General features: G+C 48.5%; 1 long non-coding RNA gene across 2 annotated transcripts; it reads left to right on the top strand.

Moving 5' to 3' along the window:
- Positions 1-318: 318 nt before the first annotated feature.
- Positions 319-3,483, top strand: LOC148056783 (uncharacterized). 2 transcript variants are annotated; one of them, XR_015702431.1, is made up of 3 exons: positions 319-543; positions 2,229-2,328; positions 2,860-3,483. It is a non-coding gene; the product is annotated as an uncharacterized LOC148056783 (long non-coding RNA). The 2 variants fall into 2 exon arrangements; XR_015702430.1 differs by lacking the exon at positions 319-543 and having other exon boundaries at positions 1,549-2,328; positions 2,860-2,955; positions 3,054-3,483.
- Positions 3,484-5,771: the final 2,288 nt, after the last annotated feature.

The following is a 5,771-nucleotide window of genomic DNA, read 5'->3' as shown; positions in this document are numbered from 1 at the left end:
CCTTGCCGCGGGGGGGCGGAGCTTTGCCGGGTGAGGGCGGAGCTTTGCCGGGTGAGGGCGGAGCTTGACCAGGGCATGCGCGATGCGTCGGGGGCGGAGCCTTGCAGCGGGGGGGCGGAGCTTTGCCGTGGGAGGGCGGAGGTTTGCTGTGAAGGGCGGAGCTTTGTCTGCGCATGCGCGCTGTCTCAGGGGCGGAGCTTTGCTGCGGGGGGGCGGAGCTTTGCCATGGGAGGGTGGAGGTTTGCTGTGAAGGGCGGAGCTTTGTCTGCGCATGCGCGCTGTCTCAGGGGCGGAGCTTTGCTGCGGGGGGGCGGAGCTTTGCCATGGGAGGGTGGAGCTTTGCCGAGGGGGCGGAGCTTCACCGGCGCATGCGTGCTGTGTGCAGGGCAGAGCTTGGCTGCAGAGGGCGGGGTTTTCCGCTGGGAGGGCGGAGCTTCGCCAGCGCCTGCGAGGTGCATCGGGGGCGGGCATCGCGCCGTGGGTGGAGCTTCCCCCCGCGGAGGGGCCAGCGGGAGCCCGGCTGCGGCTGCAGGCAGGGAGGAGGTGAGCGGGGAAAGTCCCGAGAAGGGCGGCGGTGCCTGGGGGGAGCGGCCGGGCCGGCGGGAGGCAGGGAGCGGGGAGGGTGCGGTGCCGTGTGGGAGCCGGGCGGGTGGGGCTTCCCGGGGCCGGGCGGCGGGGGGGCGCCGCGCCGCTCCGGAGCCGGGCGGCGGGGGGGGCGCCGCGCCGAGCTGAGCCGCGCTGGTTCGATGTTGGGCGGGCGCCGCCCCGGTGCGGGCCGGGCGGCGGGGAGGCGCGAGCCGCGCCGGTCCGGGGCCGGGCGGCGGGGGGGGCGCCGCGCCGAGCCGCGCCGCTCCGGGGCCGGGCGGCGGGGGGAGCGCCGCGCCGAGCCGCGCCGCTCCGGGGCCGGGCGGCGGGGGGGTGCCGCGCCGAGCCGCGCCGCTCCGGGGCGGGGGGGTGCCGCGCCGAGCCGCGCCGCTCCGGGGCGGGGGGCTGCCGCGCCGCGCCGCTCCGGTCCGGGGCCGGGCGGCGGGGGGGCGCCGCGCCGCGTCGGCGCCGGGCGGGGGCGGGCAGCCGGAGGTGTTGGCGGGGGCTGCCCGGAGCCGCGCTGGGGGCTCGGCGGGGCTTCCACGTGCGGCGGTGGCGCGGTGAACGGTGTCCCCGCAGGATCCCAAAGCACGGAGGGCTGCGTCCCCTGGCATCCGGGGCTTTTGGTCGGCCACGTTGGTTGCCCGGGGCATGCCGGGAGGTGTAGTTTCTAGGGCCGTGGCTGCCGGACAAACCGCTTCCTTTTTTGCCTCCTCCTTTCCCAGCGTCACCTTCTGCGTCCCGGGAAGAAAATCCCGCGTGGGTGATTCCGCTCGGCGCTCAGGTAATCGCGTGTCTGGGGCTGCGGGAGCGGGGAGAAACCCTTGCCGGGTCAAGGACGCTCCAGGGGCGCCACATCAAAGCCAGAGGAAAGGCAAAGCCGCTGCCCGTGCAGAAAAGCCGATGACAAATTGCAGCTGAGAGCGCGCGCCGCGTTCCTGCAGTGCTCCCTTGGCAGTTTCGGCTGTTTGCCTTCCGGGCAAAAGAACAGACTTTCCTCTAGGAGAAATGAAGAGCTGCCTGTTCCCTTCTTTAGGGTCCGGTGTTTCTCTTCTGGTCGGTCGTGCTACTTTGATGGGCGAGCTGGAAATAGCCTGTTGTTTTGATACGCAGAACTAAATTGTTAGTAACATGCGGTGTCAGTAGAGTTCATTTTGGAGCACCTAGGTGCCAGTGGAAACGTCAGGAATGAAACGCGATGGAAACCGATCTTTAAACTTTAGTTTTCCTTGGTTTTTCTTTGCCATCAGAGCGTCGATGGCACGGTGGCCTGTGGCTCGGTGCACGTTCTGTTCCGTGGAGCCTTCGGTCTAGGACTTTGAAGTAACAAAGTTTGTCCTTCCAGAAAAGGGCTAGTCGCTCCTAGGATTGAGGTGTGGGCTTGGAGAGTCTCTTAAGCACGTGCCTAGAATTAAAGCCGAATTTCACTTCGTGTTGCTGCTGTTTGTCTTCACTTTCATTCCTTTCGCCACGGCTCCATCGTGAGCGGGAGCTCTGAATCATCCCTTTTTTTCAGTCTCGCACACGTTTTTTTACCCAAGGAGGTGCTACGTTTAGAAGTTAAGGAGTTTTCTCACAAACGCGTCGGTCGATGCAATTGCGTTGTGATTGTTAAAACCCCCAAAATAACACCGGTCTTACAGATCTGGCCTATTTCTTCTGAACACGGATTCGTCGCGTGCAAATCGGGATACAGATCGTCTGCGCTTCCTGCTCTGTGGAGGACACTGTGCTGAGACAGGGGTGAGCTCCCAAAGGAAAAAAAATACAAGGTCATGGGGTTTTTTTGTTTGTATTTGGGGGCGGGGGGGTGTATTTAAAGGAAAAAAAAGAAAAAAAAAGAGTGGAATGTTGACTGGTGGCAGCCTGCAGAGCTCTTTTGCTGCCCGGCCTCTCCTTTTCCTCTCTTGAAGTCCTCTTTCGTGGCTGTAATTGTCGTTTGGAGAAGTTCGGAAGAGCAGTTCAGGGACTTGCCTGGGCCCGTGTGCTAGTAATACCAGGAAGGGAAACGCTTGAACCGGTAGCAAAGAAGTTGGCTCCAAGTAGAGGTTCTGAAGGAAGAACAACGATAACAGGAAGCAAATAGCAAGTTACCAAAAAATGGGCGCGTGTCAAACGCCTCCGAGTTTTATTGCCGAATGTTGTTTGGCACTATGTTCCAAACGGCTCTTTTTTCCTTCGCTCGGCTGTAGCCTTCGCAAGACTTCACAAAACCGGGCAGCTTGGGACTCCTCCCCAGCTTTATGCTACAGGTTTTTTTTCCTCTCTCAGCAGAGTGTCAGCTGCCGCCGTTTCACCGTGGTCGCCCTTTCTTCTGCCGTGAAAGCGCAAGACGGACGGAAAGGCTGCGTAGCGGTCTGCGAGTACAAGGTGCGTCCGCGATGCGTGTCCGCGTTTTTCCTAAGGCGCTTGGAGCATGGACTTCAAAGTTAACGTCAAGAATGCGCCAGCTCTCCTTCCTTCTGTAGTTTTTCTAGGAACTATTTTAACGCAGATCCTAAAAGGAGAAGAAGGTCTGCGCTGGAGCGTGTTCTGCCTGTGCAAAGCCGACTTCCCTCCGTTTATTTTGCCTTCCTGAAAGCGCAATCTTCTGTTTCTGTGCGCTTACTAGGAAATGATATCGGGAAAATAGTTGCGTCCTAAAAGAGGAAAGACGCCGTTTGTAAGAGTTCAGGCGTTCAGAAGAAACAGGCTTTGTTTTCGTCATAGAAGCTGTGTGCTTTTTCAGTCAATAAGTTTTGAAAATATCTTAGAGTAGTCCTTGAAAAGCTTACTGAGATACTAGCGTCCGTACTAAAAGCGATCCAGGTCCAAGGAGAGACGTGGACAAAAGAGGAGGAATCGGCCTCGAAAATTCGTGTGTGTGATTAAAAACGTTCAAAACTGTAAATACGGGTGTGAGGCATTGCAGTAGAGAAAAATCTCTCGCCTTTATATATATATATATATATATATATATATATAAAATAATATTCATATGTATATATACAGTATTCATATATATATATATATATATATATATATATATAAAAAGAAGGATTTCCAAATACAAACCTATATCTGCTGTATTATATAAATGATTCAAAAATAATTTTCTGTCTTTTTCCATTTTTTCCGTCTCCGTTTTAGTTCACCGATGCGGGTTTTTAAATCACTTCCTGATGTCCTGTTTTTTAATTTTCCCAATTATTTCTTGTCTTTCCTTAGTGCCCTTGCTTTTTAAAATTTTGATTCTGCATCTCTGTTTTAGTGCACTGTCCCTAATGCTGATTGCTTTTTAAGTTTTCTTTCTATGCCTCCTTTTATTCCGTTCACTGTCTTTATTTTGAATGATTTCTTGTCTTTCCTTAGCACTGTCGCTTTTAAAAATTTCTGTCTATGTCTGCATTGTAGTTCAATGTTGCTACTTTGTACTGCTTTCCTCTCTTAATCCTTTGGCTTTTAAAATTTCTACTTGCATCTTGTTTGCTGTCATTAACTTTTAATTATTCTTTCTTGTTTTTCCTTAGTGCCATCACTTTTTAAATCTTCTTTTCCATCTCCATTTTAGTTCACCGATGCGATTTTAAAATTTTTTCCTTATTTCCTTAATCACCATTGCTTTTAAAAGTTTGTCTGTTTTTATACCATTTCCTGTCTTTATTTTGATGTGTTTATCTTTAATTATTTTTTTGTCTTTCCTTAGTGCCCTACCTTTTAAAATTTTCTTTCCACAGCTCTCTCTTAGTTTGTTTTCTTTTTCTTTTAGTTTTCTTTCTATGCCTACTTTTATCCTGTTCACTGTCTTTATTATTTAATGATTTGTTGTCTTTCCTTAGTGCCTTTGCTTTTTAAAATGTCTATTTATGTCTGTGTTGTAGTTAGCTGTCACTATTTTTTAGTGCTTTCCTTTCTTAATCTTAATATTTGGGTTTTCCTTTTTTCCTTTCTTAATCTTGATCATTGGTTTTTAAAATTTTCTACTTTTATCTCCTTTGCTGTCATGAGATGTTAATTATTTTTTCTTGTTTTTCATTACTGCCATTGCTTTTACAATTTTTTAATTCTACATCTCTCTTTTAGTTCACAGTTTCGATTAATTTTTTCCTTATTTTCCTTATAGTTTGCCATCGCCGTTTTTTCATTTGCTCAATATGGCTTTAATCTCCATTGCTTTTAAATTTTCTGTCTCCTTTTATCCCCTTTGCTGTCTTTATTGTGCTCTAGTTAATTATTTCTTGTCTTTCCTTGGGGCCCTCCCGTTTTAAATTTTCTTGCTCTGCCTTTCGTTTGCTGTCCCTAGTTTTTAGTTCCCTCCCCTTCTTTTCCCTAATGCTCATGGCTTTGCAAATTTTCTTTCTCTGCCCACTTTTCTCCTGTTCACCATCTGTAGTTTTGAATGATTTCTTGTATTTCCTTAGTGCGTTTTTTTTTTTTATTTCTGCATTGTAGTTCACTGCTGCTATTTTTTAGTTCTTTCCTTTCTCCGTCCTTTGGCTTTTAAAATGTTCTACTTTTATCCCGTTTGCTGCTGTTAGTTTTTGATTGTCCTTTCTTGTCTTTCCTTAGTGCTATCGCTTTTTAGATTTTCTTTCATCATCTCCATTGTAGTTCAGTGATGCTATTTTTGAATGTTATCCTTATTTCCTTAATCACAGTTTCTTTTAAAGTTTTCTGTCTCCTTTTGTTCCAGTAGCTGTCATTATTTCCCTGTATTTATGTTTTAATTATTTCTTGTCTTTCCATAGTGCCCTCACTTTTTAAATTTTCCTTCTCCATCTCTTTAAGTTCACTGCCACTATTTTTTAATTTTTCCATTTATTTCTCTAATCCCTGTTACTTTTTAAAATTTTCTTTTATGCCGTTCCCAGTCTTTATTATGCTGTTCTTTTAATTACTTCTTGCCTTTCTTTAATTCCTTTGCTTTTTAGATGTTCTATTTTAATCTGTTCTAGCCTGCTGTCTCTCTGTTTTAATTTTTCCCTTATCGCCCCCTTTTAAAATGTTCTTTCTATGCTTACTTTTCTTACTTTTGATGCCTTTATTTTTTAATTATTTCTTTTCTTTCTACATCTCTGTTTTAGTTCAGTCCCTATTTTTAAATTTTTCTATTTTAGTTCCCTAATCCCCCCCTTGCTTTTCAGATTTTTTCTACTTTTACCTCGTTACCACTGTCTTTATGTTGCTGTCTTGTCTTTTAATAATTT

This window comes from Nipponia nippon, unplaced genomic scaffold (genome assembly GCF_047370975.1).
Source record: "Nipponia nippon isolate SJK-2023a ecotype South Korea unplaced genomic scaffold, ASM4737097v1 scaffold_116, whole genome shotgun sequence".
NCBI lineage: Eukaryota > Metazoa > Chordata > Aves > Pelecaniformes > Threskiornithidae > Nipponia > Nipponia nippon.
This window is presented reverse-complemented; position numbering and strand designations above follow the sequence as displayed.